The sequence below is a fragment of the Gobio gobio genome, assembly GCF_949357685.1.
Source record: "Gobio gobio genome assembly, chromosome: 16".
In the NCBI taxonomy this organism is placed as follows: Eukaryota; Metazoa; Chordata; class Actinopteri; order Cypriniformes; family Gobionidae; genus Gobio; species Gobio gobio.
In genome coordinates, this window is record NC_137109.1 from 50,344,460 (window position 1) to 50,359,029 (window position 14,570).

Consider the following 14,570-nt stretch of genomic DNA (forward strand, 5'->3'; position numbering starts at 1 on the left):
GGATTAGAGTCTTATCTAGCAAAACAATCTGATACTTTTTAACTGGAATTACTCCACTTGCTCTGCGGCGCCACGGATTATGTAATCACGTCGGAAAGGGCACGCTAGATGTAGGCAGAAGTACCGCCCCCGTGTTTACAAAGCGGACTTGCGAAGACTAATACAAACATCCTTTAGAAAAAAATCTGTAAAACAACAATGTCGGACGATTTTGTAGTTGAGATGGAGTTTTTTTTGGTAATAGTCTTTACAGGTTCGCTTGGGGAGGTATTTCTAGCGTGACCTTTCCGCTGTGATTTACGTAATCTGTGGCGTGCCACAGAGCCGCGCAAGATGAGAAATTTAGGATAAAAAAAAAACATTTTTATTTTACTTTGAAAATGACAGATGGTTTGGCTAGATAAAACCCTATTCCTGGGCTAGGACCATGCAGAGCTTCTTTAGCCATTCAAAGCCCTTTGAAACTGCATTGATTTGGACCTTCAACCTGTTGGCTGAAATAAAACCCCGCCCTCTATTTAATATTCAGTTTCACTTGGAAACGCGTCACTGCACTGAAGAAAAATCAGTTGCTATCTCTGGTTCACAGGGTCTTTAGAGGGTTAGTTCACCCAAAAATTAAGATTCTGTCATTAATTCCTCACCCTCATGTCGTTCCAAACCCGTAAGACTTTCATTTTCAGAACACAAATTAAGATATTTTTGATTAAATCTGAGAGCACTCTGACCCCACATAGACAGCAACACAACGACCACTTTCAAGGCCCAGAAAGGCAGTATAGACATTAACTCCAGTGGTTCAACCTTAATGCTATGAATCGACGAGAATACTTTTTGTGTGCAAAAAAACAAACAAAAACAACAACTTTTATCAACAATATCTTCTTGTCTGTTTATATTGTAAATACAGAGCAGTGTTTCCGTGTTCTATGTCAGAACGCTGCCTCATTATTGGCCAGATAACCAGTCATGAGCTTGAGGAAGAAGACAAAGATTTCCTCTGCAACCTTAGTTGAGGCATATGGGATCCAAGTGGGCATTAAGGCATTGCTGCTCACATTATGTGGTCTGTAGGAGTTAAACAAGCGGTCAGCAGATCCAGTGAATCAAATAATTTAATCCTTAATTAAGCTTTCAAACTCAATCCTGATAGTTCGGGCCGATGCTGCTGAGGTTGCAATCGATTTCTTCTGTCTTGCTCGAAAAAGATATGATGCATTTGCATGGTTAGTTCGACTTCGTCATGGTCGAGGAATCTGACGTGTGTGTAGGCCCACAGGAAAGCCCGCAGACGCAGCGTGTCAGTCGTAGGCGTGAGGGAGAAGAGAGCGTGTGAGATCTGTGCATCTTTATTTTAAAGTTTTGGGGTGAAGTCCCACCTAATAGGGTCGTTTGACCAATGGGAAAGGTTGAATCTCCAAACGGGAAGATTCCTCTGTTGGAGACGTTATAGCTCTTTGTTTCAGCTTACTCATTTGCATGTTTGGCCTCTATTGGTGGCCGATGAAGAAACTTTTAAAGCTTCTTGTAACACTACTATATTACACAGGTATCGATGTATCATATACACATTCATTCAGATTTTCATAGACCAAACACGGTGTAGGTGAGGTTACATTAACCGTTGGTTCTGTCATACAATGTGCATAAAATCAGACATCCCATTCAGAGAACACTGCGCAAGACAGTTACAAACACACACACACAATGTATTGGGGTGCATGCTAATTTATAGGGCTGTTTGTCTTTAAATTGTGTCAAAGGAGTGTGTTTTTACAGGCTTTGTGTCTTAAATGTGGCCCCTTTCCTATTCCACGTAGCTACATTCTTTAAGCAATAAACCATCTTATCTGAGTAACTGAGGCACTTGTGGCTTTAGATGGTCTTTTGGGACAATAATTATGTCTGATTTGTCTCAGTTACTACAGTAGCGACACCTGCAGGAGGAAACCAGAGTTTAGCTGGACTCATTTACTAAAGTACATTTTATAAGTTGATATCTATTTAGATTTACTTGTTTATTCATGTGTGCTTTCTGAAATAAAATTAAAATTGACCAGGCCTATATTAAATAGCCTAAACATTTAATAAAACGCAGTTTAATTTCCAATAATTTTATTTTCATTTAACTCAATACCAAGTTAATTTTAACAATTTCAACACATATTTCATTTGTTTAGCAATAATCTAAAATTATAAAGATCTCGTGAAGAAAAATGCACAAATGTGGCTAAACTGTTAAATGTTAAAAGTCATCTAAAAAACTACAAATGCAAGCAGAAGTTTAAAACCACAGAGAGCAAAACATCAGACGCCACACAAAAAAAAAAAGAGATGAGAAAACCGGTTTTCAACAGTTAAACATCCAAATTTAAATGAAGAGAAAATCAACAGCAACCCACCAACTAAAGTGAAATACCAAGAGCTGATAAGTAAAAATAAATGACTCCAGATGTGTAAAATAAAAGCTGGATGGATGTGAAAGTCTCTGAGATTCTGGAGTGATTTCTCACAGATGTGATGAGATCTGCTGCTGGTCTCATCAATCTTTTGTTGTGTGTTCATGTCCTTCTCTAAATCTTCTCATTCTCACTTCTTCATCTTCCTGCTTCTTTCCTAAAAGCATCAGATTCTCATCATCATCTTCACACTCGTAATATTTGCATGTCAAATCCATAGTAAAGATGATAAATGTCTCTGACCTGACGTGAGTCTCATGTAGATGTGAAAACCTCCTAAAAGACCCAACAGAAACATCATCTGAAGACACCAGACCAGCATATGCACCAAAGACACTGAAATCACTGAAAACAGCACAGACACATCAATCAATCAATCAACATATCAATCAGCCTGTTAAAGGGTTAATTCACCCAAAAATGTGGTGGAAGAGTGACCTCTGACCTGACACATCCTGTTATCCGTCAGGTCAGAGGTCACTTGCGCACGGCCACTACCGGAAGCCAGTGATTATAGTTTGTAAAGTTATAAATGTTTATATTTTTCTTCACTTCAGATGGCCTTTATGATGATGGATGCACTTTTTGGGGATTCAAAATCTCAGGTAACATTCACCCCCATTATAAAGCTTGGAAGATTGAGGATATTTTTTTAATATAACTCTGATTGTATTTGGCTGAAAGAAGAAAGTCATATACAGTTAGGATGACCTGAGGGTGAGTAAATCATGGGATAATTTCATTTTGGGTGAACTATCCTGTAAGAGTCGGTTTTGGTGCTAAGACAAAAGCTGAGATACATACCTCAGCAATTGAACAATAAAAGTCACTAATCTTGAGGAAAAGATGTCACAGAAACTGTGACAACACCCTGACAAACATTCCTCCCCCCTCCCCATTTTGCCCTCTCCTTGTCCTGGTTTCAAGTCACCAAATGCAGATATATCAGTGATGATGTTATTTGTAAATGTATTGTTTTATCCTTTTCATGTTTGATGTCTTTTTAAAGGTCTCAGTGCGAATGGTAAAATGGTCTCAGTTTCACTGCAGTCAATGGTAGTATTAGAAAGATTGGAAAACTAATGAGAATTCAGTTCTCCTTTGAGTAGTCTCTTCAAAGATATCTGATCCACTCCCCCAAAACCAGGTGGGGGTGTTGCAAATATTTACAGCCCTTTTGTTCTGGTTGGAGTATTTAAGGTTGGATGTTCTAACTCTCTGGGGGAATATTCTGCAATCAGACCCCCCCGTGCAAACTGCATGTAGATGTGCCAGACATGATGACTCTTTTAAATTATTTTCATATTGCTTTGCAATTGTGTTTTATGTTTTTACGCTGATCAGTTGTGTACCATGGATTCTTGTTTACGTATTTACTTTTCCTGTCTGGCCAAAATAAATGTTAACCTTGATTTCTCTTGTATGGTTCCGAAATCATTATTCTAGTATGGATCGATGTAGAGTCCTTTATTACCGCAAAATCTAGGGTTATGATAGATCACACCGATGACGCCACGACTGAAGCATGGAGCGCAGCGTGCGCGATATTCCGATTTCTGACTATCGCTGGGTTAGCACGTTGTAGTCCGTGAATATTACTAAAATTACACTTTTTGTTGAGTGAGCATGTGCAACCACTTAAAGGTAAAATATTCACCCTGCACCCTCTGACTAATCACAGAAGTAACCGTTTTGTGCCCGTGAGCGCGCGAAATCCGGACGCGTCATGTCTCTGTGCGATTTAGGGTCTCTCGATGAACGAATATAAAAACTAGGAAGATATAAAGAAAATCAACGATCTAAATTAAATCGCAACTAATCGTAAAATCAGCTGATAAACTCTAAATGTAGCACACTTTATGGAGTCACTTAGAATTGGAGTCAGATAAAATTATTAATGGAGTCAGATTTAAAATGAGATATCAATAAATTAGGAGAACTTCACCAAAAGGCTGAAAAGGCTTACACGCAGAATTCCTTTTGACCACGTCATTAGTTTTCGGTTTTTGGGCTAATGGATGGAGATTTACAATTGGTGACCCCGACGTGATCTCCCGGTGGCGGCGAGTGTCTTTTCAGCTAAATATTGGGATGCCACAAGCGAGAGGTTTGATCTTCTTCTCTTTCTTCAGCTGTTATGGTAAGTCCATTCTTATTTGCCTTTTATAAATGTTGGGAGTGTATAGTACTGAATACTGTATAAATCTGATGGGGCGTGAAAAGAAGACAACCATATTGCTGATCAGGGACATGAAAGCAACAGCGTAGAGTAGAAATTATATCCCTTGCTTTAAAAGTCTCCTTGTCTGCATACGCAGCAAGAGAGGAAATTTTATTTCTGTACTCAAGAGAGCTCTGTAAATTAAAACCTTGAATTCTGAGGAAAATGTCCAGTTACATTTGTTAATTTGCTTTGCTGCAACAACGCGACAAAGAAAAAGAACAAATGGTCACGTTAACTTGTGAATGAAATCTTGTGAGTCGATGAGCTAAAATAACATTGAAACGATCTCACTGGAATCCTTTGTGTGTAAAATGTGAAGGTGGACAAAACTGGTTCAGGTCTGATGTCACAATTATAAATGTCTTATAAAATATAACGTTTTACTAGGGTCTTACTTCAGACTTTGCAATCACTGCACTTTTGTGTGTTTATTAATGTCTCAGAAGAGACTGAGAAAATTAACAGACCAAAGATAATCTTTGGCTTTCTCCATCAGACCTGTGTTTGTCAAACCTTCCTTTTCATATGCAAATAGATTCCCCAAAGAATGCAATTGATAACTTCTCAGCCTGAAACAAGAAAATTGTGCCCAATTCTATATTGTGTAGTCACAAAAATCTTTGAATTGAGCAATAATTTGATCTGTGCTCTCAGTGTTTGCAGTTTATTGAGCGTTCACAGCAACTAAGTTTATAACTGGCTTCCAGTTTGGTCTTATTGCTGTGCACCCAATGATCAGGCCAGCACAGCAGCAGCTGCAGGGCCAATCTAAAGATCAGTGAGATGATAACAGATTGTTATGGACAAATGACTCCTCTTGAGACCAGGAAATAAAATGATTATTTAATTCATATTATTTTAATATAATATGATTTATATTATGATTATAATGTAAATTATATTATAAATGCCAGAAATGGTTTTAATCTCAGGATAATTCAGCATTATTTAGAAGAGGAAAGAAGGTTGGGAAAGTATGAGAAGGATTAGAATGTAGAAAGATGGGATGTGCAAGTAGAGAAGCAAGAGCACTATTAGTGTTGAAATGATGGGAAGGAGAATATAAATGGTTAAGGAAAGAATTGTGAAGGAAGAAACTGAAGAGGAAAAAACCTAAAGAGAAAGAACTTCTGTACCTTCTATTTGTGCAATAATTTAAATGAGAAAAATTACAATGCCCAGTTAAATGAGTAACCTGATTGTTGTAACTTGAATAAGTTGAATTCAGGCAAGGCCTAATAATTTACATTTCATTGATCTGCAGCCCAATGAGAAAGGGGAGGTACAAGTTTTCCATTGCAATGAAACTCGCAAGTGTTAGCGAATTCCTCTCTGGGTGCGTCAGATTACAGGGGACCTGATTGGGGAAGTCATTTTACTGGGAATGTGATGAAAGTTGTGTGTTATGTTAACTAAAGGCATTCACTCTACAGGGGACACACAGAGATCCAAAGGGTCAAGAGTTCAAATGACACCATAAACACCTGGTGACCGGATGCTCTAAACAACAGATCTGACTTGTATAAACAGCATCATTTAAAGAGATTGCCCCAGGGGACCTGGGTGTGATAAAATCACAATGCAGCAGATTGTGTAAACACAACTGCAACAGCAACTTAAGGTGCAACTGGTCTGACTGCATTTACACACAGTCAGATCTGACCATTATAAATCAGTTTATCTAACCTTTTCTTCACAGAAACATGATCATGATTATGATACATGTATTTGTAAACTACAACAAATTTTCTCATAATGGCATAAAACCGTAACAGGTTAAAGCCATCTACAACAATCTATCTGGCTAAGACCAGTAAAGAAAAAATAAGATAGCCTCATCTATCTTAATTAAATTTGTGTAAAGGTTCAAGATTAAACTGTATTTCGCTCTGTGCTTGTTTTCCTTTCAGGTGAATGGCTGCCACCCTTCAGATCCAGATTCCACTGGGTCTGAAGTCAAGACACACACACACAACTTAACATCTAGGAGATGGGAGGGAAGAGACTTCATGAAGCCATTCACACCTCACAGCACACATAGTTAAATGGCTTCCCAGTATAAAAACTGGAATAAAATTATACAACACAGATTATGGTAGGATAGACACCACCCATCTCCTATACACATCCATACACAACACACATCCTTAATTCTATCACCGCACAACACATTTTTCCTGGCATAGATCATGGGACTATCCAGGCCAAAATCATACACATAATGCAAATTTATCATACACTATTAATCTTCATACATACAGGACAAAATTAATTATTTTTCATAATTCCCTTTTTATTTGGTTTGAACAATTTTATTTTCATAATTAATTTTACGGGTTACAGCCATGTCAACTTCCTGTATGTAAACACTGCAAGATGCATAAAACATGTGCATGGCTTTGTCACACATTAATTAATGGACAATTAATTGATCAGTAAACTGATGGACAAAATGTTTAATATGTCCAGTCCTTAGCATTGTTGAAAACTGGAAGGGCCCCTAGTTTCCAACATATGGCTAATGACAATAAAATATATCTAAAGACTTAGATCTGGGATGCAGGCATTTCTATAAATTAAGTAAACAATTCTCAGTCAGACCTGCATCATTGAGTGTGACTCCGCCTGTACATCAAATGCGCAGAAGATGAGTGCCAAAGTTTAACTAAAGATTTTAAATCTCTTTTTCTGTAAATCTCATTCTCTAAGTAATCTGATTGAAACATAAGAATTCAATAATGATTTGCATTCAAAACAACTGATACAAACAATTTTATAATGGCAATTATCCAATTGTGTATTTCCATGTTTAATTATGTGATATATTTTAATTATGCGTACTGCTGGTAAATATACTGTTCTATTGACGGTTTTGATACCCTTCCTTCAATTCATCCAGACCATGTTTAAATTCCACTTCCATATCTCTAGTGGTATTGAAGAATCTGGCGATCAAATGAGACTTGCTCACTAAATATATGACACTGAGAAATTAGACTGTTTTTACCACTCGCACTTCTGACATTTTATCATGTGTTGTTATTTTGATGTTCTTGTGATTATCCAACAACTCTCTTTTTCCATCTCACAATAACCACAAAGTCATCGGTGTTCAATTATTGCATGGTTATTCAGAATTTGTTCAGGTGTCTAGCACACAATGGAGCATCATCAGTGAAATGATTCCTTCACCCATGGAGATCTGACCTGCCCGGCATACCAAACCTTCTGCTTGAAGGTGACCGAGGATTTCTCTAAGGGTCAGCTATTGATAAGAATCCTGGGGAGGACACAGATGTTTCCTCAAAGTGTAAAGACACTTTCCACTGACACTTTCTGCTCATGCTTACTAACGCAACTGACTTGGGACAACAAGTCATTCTACAGACTGAAAACCCTCACAATCATCGGCAGGTGGAAACAAACCTGACCAACGGGATAACAGATATCCTGCCTAAGTGCTTCAGCATCCAATCAGCACAGTACGCCTACACCTAAAGGGACTGTGCCACTGAGGTGTATTTCAGCAGTGTTTTCATCTTTATGTTCAGCCTGTCTTAATGTTGTTATTTCAGGTGACTGCTTGACTCCGGCACCCATTGATTTGTGCTGTTAACTCCAGGATCAGCACCATGAACACTTCGGAAATTACATCCAAAATATGGAAACAAGGAATGTCCAAGTATGTCCCCTTGGGAACTAATCTGAATTTGTCCCAATGGGCCAGGGGCCGTCTGTAAGAGTCGGTTTTGGTGCTAAGACAAAAGCTGAGATACATACCTCAGCAATTGAACAATAAAAGTCACTAATCTTGAGGAAAAGATCTCACAGAAACTGTGACAACACCCTGACAAACATTCCTCCCCCCTCCCCATTTTGCCCTCTCCTTGTCCTGGTTTCAAGTCACCAAATGCAGATATATCAGTGATGATGTTATTTGTAAATGTATTGTTTTATCCTTTTCATGTTTGATGTCTTTTTAAAGGTCTCAGTGCGAATGGTAAAATGGTCTCAGTTTCACTGCAGTCAATGGTAGTATTAGAAAGATTGGAAAACTAATGAGAATTCAGTTCTCCTTTGAGTAGTCTCTTCAAAGATATCTGATCCACTCCCCCAAAACCAGGTGGGGGTGTTGCAAATATTTACAGCCCTTTTGTTCTGGTTGGAGTATTTAAGGTTGGATGTTCTAACTCTCTGGGGGAATATTCTGCAATCAGACCCCCCCGTGCAAACTGCATGTAGATGTGCCAGACATGATGACTCTTTTAAATTATTTTCATATTGCTTTGCAATTGTGTTTTATGTTTTTACGCTGATCAGTTGTGTACCATGGATTCTTGTTTACGTATTTACTTTTCCTGTCTGGCCAAAATAAATGTTAACCTTGATTTCTCTTGTATGGTTCCGAAATCATTATTCTAGTATGGATCGATGTAGAGTCCTTTATTACCGCAAAATCTAGGGTTATGATAGATCACACCGATGACGCCACGACTGAAGCATGGAGCGCAGCGTGCGCGGTATTCCGATTTCTGACTATCGCTGGGTTAGCACGTTGTAGTCCGTGAATATTACTAAAATTACACTTTTTGTTGAGTGAGCATGTGCAACCACTTAAAGGTAAAATATTCACCCTGCACCCTCTGACTAATCACAGAAGTAACCGTTTTGTGCCCGTGAGCGCGCGAAATCCGGACGCGTCATGTCTCTGTGCGATTTAGGGTCTCTCGATGAACGAATATAAAAACTAGGAAGATATAAAGAAAATCAACGATCTAAATTAAATCGCAACTAATCGTAAAATCAGCTGATAAACTCTAAATGTAGCACACTTTATGGAGTCACTTAGAATTGGAGTCAGATAAAATTATTAATGGAGTCAGATTTAAAATGAGATATCAATAAATTAGGAGAACTTCACCAAAAGGCTGAAAAGGCTTACACGCAGAATTCCTTTTGACCACGTCATTAGTTTTCGGTTTTTGGGCTAATGGATGGAGATTTACAATCCCTTTAAAGGATTTAAAACGGTTGAAGGTCCAAATCAATGCAGTTTCAAGGGAAGGGCTCCAGAGGCTCTGCACGATCCCAGACGAGGAATAGGGTATCCTTACATTGATGTGGACCTTCAACCGTTGGTTGCCATTGAAGTCCATTATGTGGAGAAATATCCTGGAATGTTTTCCTCAAAAAAAATTATTTTCAACTGAACAAAGAAAGACATGAACATCTTGGATGAGATGGGGCGAGTAAAATATCAGGAAATGTTCATTTTTGAAGTGGACTAATGCTTTAAGGCTGATATCTGTATCTTTAAATAAAACTATGAAAAAGTTTCTGTTAATTGAAATAAAGTAAAATACGAACATTATTAGAAATGTTGCATTGGTACCAAACGGAAATAAGTTTAAGGTGAAGACCAAAGTATTTAATATTATTATTATAAGCTACAAGATAGTAAAACTGAATTAAAAAATAACACTGATTTATAGATCACATCAGCAGAATGCCTTACTTCCACACTGCTCCTTCTATCACTGGAGTATGTAGTGTGTTTACTGTGTGTTACATGAATAAAAACCTTCACAGAGATTCAACTGATTGCTTAGCATGAGAGTGAGATGTTTGGAGAACATGAGATTGTAATGAGTCTGATGAGAGAGTTACTGTACCTTCAACAATCACTTGAAGATCTCTTTTAGATATTTCTCTGCCCTCTGAGTTAAAGACTTGGAATGTGTAAGTCCCTGAATCTGCTCTGGTCACAGGGTTTATTATCAGAGTCCCATTAATGAATGTCACTTCAGATCTGTTATAAAAAAGATCACAGTCCTTCATCGTGCCCTTCTTTATTTTACAAACTGGATCTTTTTCTTCGCTGCTCACTCTCTTTTGTATCTTCAGCTCATAACTAGCATCCAGCACCATCTGCAGATTCAGTTTGTCTCCCAGAGCAGCGTAACAGGGCTTTGACTGATTCAACCTGCAGTTAAACTCCAGACCTGAAGAACAAACACACACACACACACACACAGAGAGAAAGGGAGAGAGAGAGTATATAAAATATCACTCATCATAAATCACAATCAGATACAAATTTCACAAACATTCACAGAATTAGTGTTCAACAGAAGACTCTTGATCTGATCTCAGCTCTCCATCCATCCATCCATCCATCCATCCATCCATCCATTCACATTGATCTCAATGGTAGTTCTGTCAGGATCACTATTGTCAAAGTTGATTGTTTGACTATTAGCTTATAGTTGGGCAAGCCTAGCATGTAAAAGAGCAGGGAGAGCAGCAATAACCCTCCTAGGGTAAACAGAACAAAACCAACATAATGTATTGCAGATATCATTAATGTGGATATTAAATGTACAAAATAATTCAGGAATTTAATCTGATTCAAGGGAAATCAGAATACCAAATCCTGACTGATGAGAGGAGGAGCTGGGGGTGGAGGAGGGTAAATGAGCTCTGGAGAAACGTGATAGCGGCTGATACTGAAGGAGCTTATATATGTGTATGCTGTGATAGACGTCGTGTTCCTATAGACGTGATCAGCTGACAGTCAGCTGATGCAAGCTTGACTAACGTGACCTGCCAGAACTGACATACGGTGGATATGTTGGAAGTGAGTGATTGCAGAACTTCAGAATACTCTTTTGACTCGTCATCAACAGAGAAAGATATGAATGTAGCTTTGAGAGCAAAGACACTGATATGAACCATAAGACTGAGAACATGGAGGAACGAGAGAAAAACAAAGTGGATCTGAAAGGCAGAGAGAGAGAGAGAGAGAGAGAGAGAGAGACAGTTTAGAATTTTACAAACACTTTATTACAAAACAATAAACAATATAATAAACACATTACATGATTTTAACTACCTGAACTCACATATAAAAAAACAGCTCATCATTAAGTACAGACCAACATTACAACACCATTCAATCTAAAAAAAAACATTGATTGCATTCATCATTTTGTAATAATTGAAATCAACAAGAATTCTTGATTTGAACATATTCTTAAAAACCATTACAATGTGTTGTCCATTTCTCTGTTCTATTTCATTTCTTCTGGAAATAAAAATCGCAAGTTTGGCTTGCCCAACAAAGTTCATTATTTGACACTTATATTTCTGTAGTCTACTATACTTAAAACCAAATATAAAACATTGCTTTGTAAAATAAATCCCTAATAAAGAAAAAAAAAATCTAAAAGATCAAAGAGTGGAGAAAGTCTGTCACAATTCATAAAACAATTGAATATTGTTTCTCTCTCTGAACAGAAAGAACAATTATCATTTACAGTGGGATTCATTTTCGTCACAAAAGCATTAACAGCTATTGCAACATGCAAGATTCTCCATTGCAGATCACCTGCCCTTTAAGTCACTGGTGGTTTGTATAGTACTCTCCACTCTGGTTTCATTTCCTCTATCACTCCCAGTTTATCTCTCCAAACTGTGTCAACTCTGTCTTTTTATTGATTATCTTCACAACGCATTTGTATATCACATTTCCTTTAACTGTACAAAAATCTACATTTTCAATTTAATTCAAACACAACAGTGGACAATTATATGAGGATTTTTCAAGATAAGGTATCATTCTGATGTCTGGGAAAAAGTCATTAATGTCAGGGGAAATATAACCCCTACTGTATCTCTCGAGTAGAGTTTTTTCCTTGGAACACCCTGTCCAGTTTGTTCAGAAACTTTCTAGCAAATCTCACTGATCTTATACCCAGATGTATAGCAACAGTTTCTGCATTTTTTAGTCCAGGTCCTGCTTTCTCCACAATATCTTTCAATTGCAGTAAGTACTTTGGCACAAGTAAATCTTTTAGCCCTGGAAAGTCATCTCCTGACACATCAGGCGACTCCCAAAAACCACAGGTTCCTCAAGCAACCAAAAAAGAGATGTAGCCGACTGTGTCCACTTATGTTTAAAACCTCTCCACACTTTAAAAAGACTTTTATAAAAAGAGGGTAGACCAATCAAATCGAGAAGTAGTAGTAGTAGTAGTAGTAGTAGTAGTAGTAGTAGTACTTTATTGATCCCAGTTGGGAAATTAAAGTGCGTTAGCAGCAATACATGAAGACAGTAAAGTACTCACAATACACACAAAAACTTACTATACACATATAATAAATAATAATAAAAAAAAAAAAAAAAAAAAGCAGTAATGCACATTTCATGTCTTGCACTTAACTGCATTAAGTACAGTTATGCGACAGATATAGTAACCTAATTTCTAAAATGAAGAGTTAATGGTACTTCGGCACAGGGATGAATTGTAAAGTCTCACAGCAGTAGGCATAAATGACCTCCTGTAGCGTTCTCTGTTGCACCGTGGCTGGATCAGTCGGTTGCTGAATGTACTTCTCATTCCAGCAAGCATGTCGTGGAGGGGGTGTGAGGTATTGTTTGTAATGGTCAACAGCTTGGCCATTATTCTCCTCTCTGTAACAACCCCAAACATTTCCAGATCCAATTCAATGACACAGCCTGCCTTCTTAATAAGCTTATTCAGCCTTTTGGCATCTCCAGCTTTAATCCCCATGCCCCAGCACACTACAGCGTAAAACAGGGCACTAGCAATGACAGACTGATAGAACATGTGAAGCATCTTGCTACACACATTGAAGGACCTGAGTCTTCTCAAGAAATAGAGTCTGCTCTGGCCCTTCTTGTAGATCGCTTCTGTGTTTTTTGTCCAGTCAAGTCTGTCATCTATGTGGATCCCTAAATACCGATAGGAGTCCACTATCTCTATGTCTCTGCAGTGAATGGAAATAGGTGAGGGATGATCTTTCTTCCTTCTGAAATCGATTACCAGTTCTTTTGTTTTAGTTACATTTATTTGTAGATGGTTCACTCCACACCACTTAACAAAGTTGTTGATCAGTGCTCTATATTCCGTCTCTTGCAGAATATAGAGCACTGCTCTACTCTACACTGCATACTCTTCTCTAGAAGAGTATGATCCATTAAGACAAGTGCAGTATGTAGTCCCATTCCATAGCCTTGATGCCAGCAGAATTTGGCCCCTTCCACAACATTTGAGTTTGGGAAATTCGCTCTGGAATTGATCTGTTGTGGAGCAACTATACTCGAACCAGAGCTGTTCGAACCAATCAAATAACCAGGGCGGGCTTTATACGATGATGGAAAGATGATAAACAGTAATGTAATCATTACGTCACCAAAGAGCGCTTGGCTTGAAGTTGTTCTAATCCTAAATGGAGAACTTGTTTGGATATGCATTCACCTTTACTATTTCTCTCAGAAATGATGATCGTGTTGGTAAGTACTCCGTGTGTGAATGCCTGTTATTTACATTGCTTCTTCTGATCTCTTATATTGGGCACTTTTTGCACTTAAATTGGCTTATTCTTTTCTGAGGGATTGCCGTTTTTGACAGTTTCCACCTGGACATATAGTCATATTTGCTAATTATCTTTAATTTATTTTCCCTGTTTTGATCCGATTCTTTTTTACAACACCGGCAAATATTGTTTACACTCATCTTCTTCTTCTACTTCTTCCAGCGTGCGTGCAGTTGAGTCCTGTTGCCAACTAACGTTATGCATCGCTCCGTTGCTCTGATTGGTTGTAGGTCTATCCAATTGAGGTCTTTCCTGGTTTGGTTGAAACACGCCCCATAATCACAGCCCAACGGAGCAGTATCAGTCTCATATTCTGACTAGAATTGAGTATGACGACGTCAGGCTACCCATTCCATTCACCCCATATAAAATGGTTTGTGCTAATGGTTTCCACACTAGATTCTGAGGTCCCATCAGTAATCGCTGAATGAACTGCAACCGGATAAGTCGCTCCTTTGCTGACAAGATTGACCAGGCCTTAACGACAT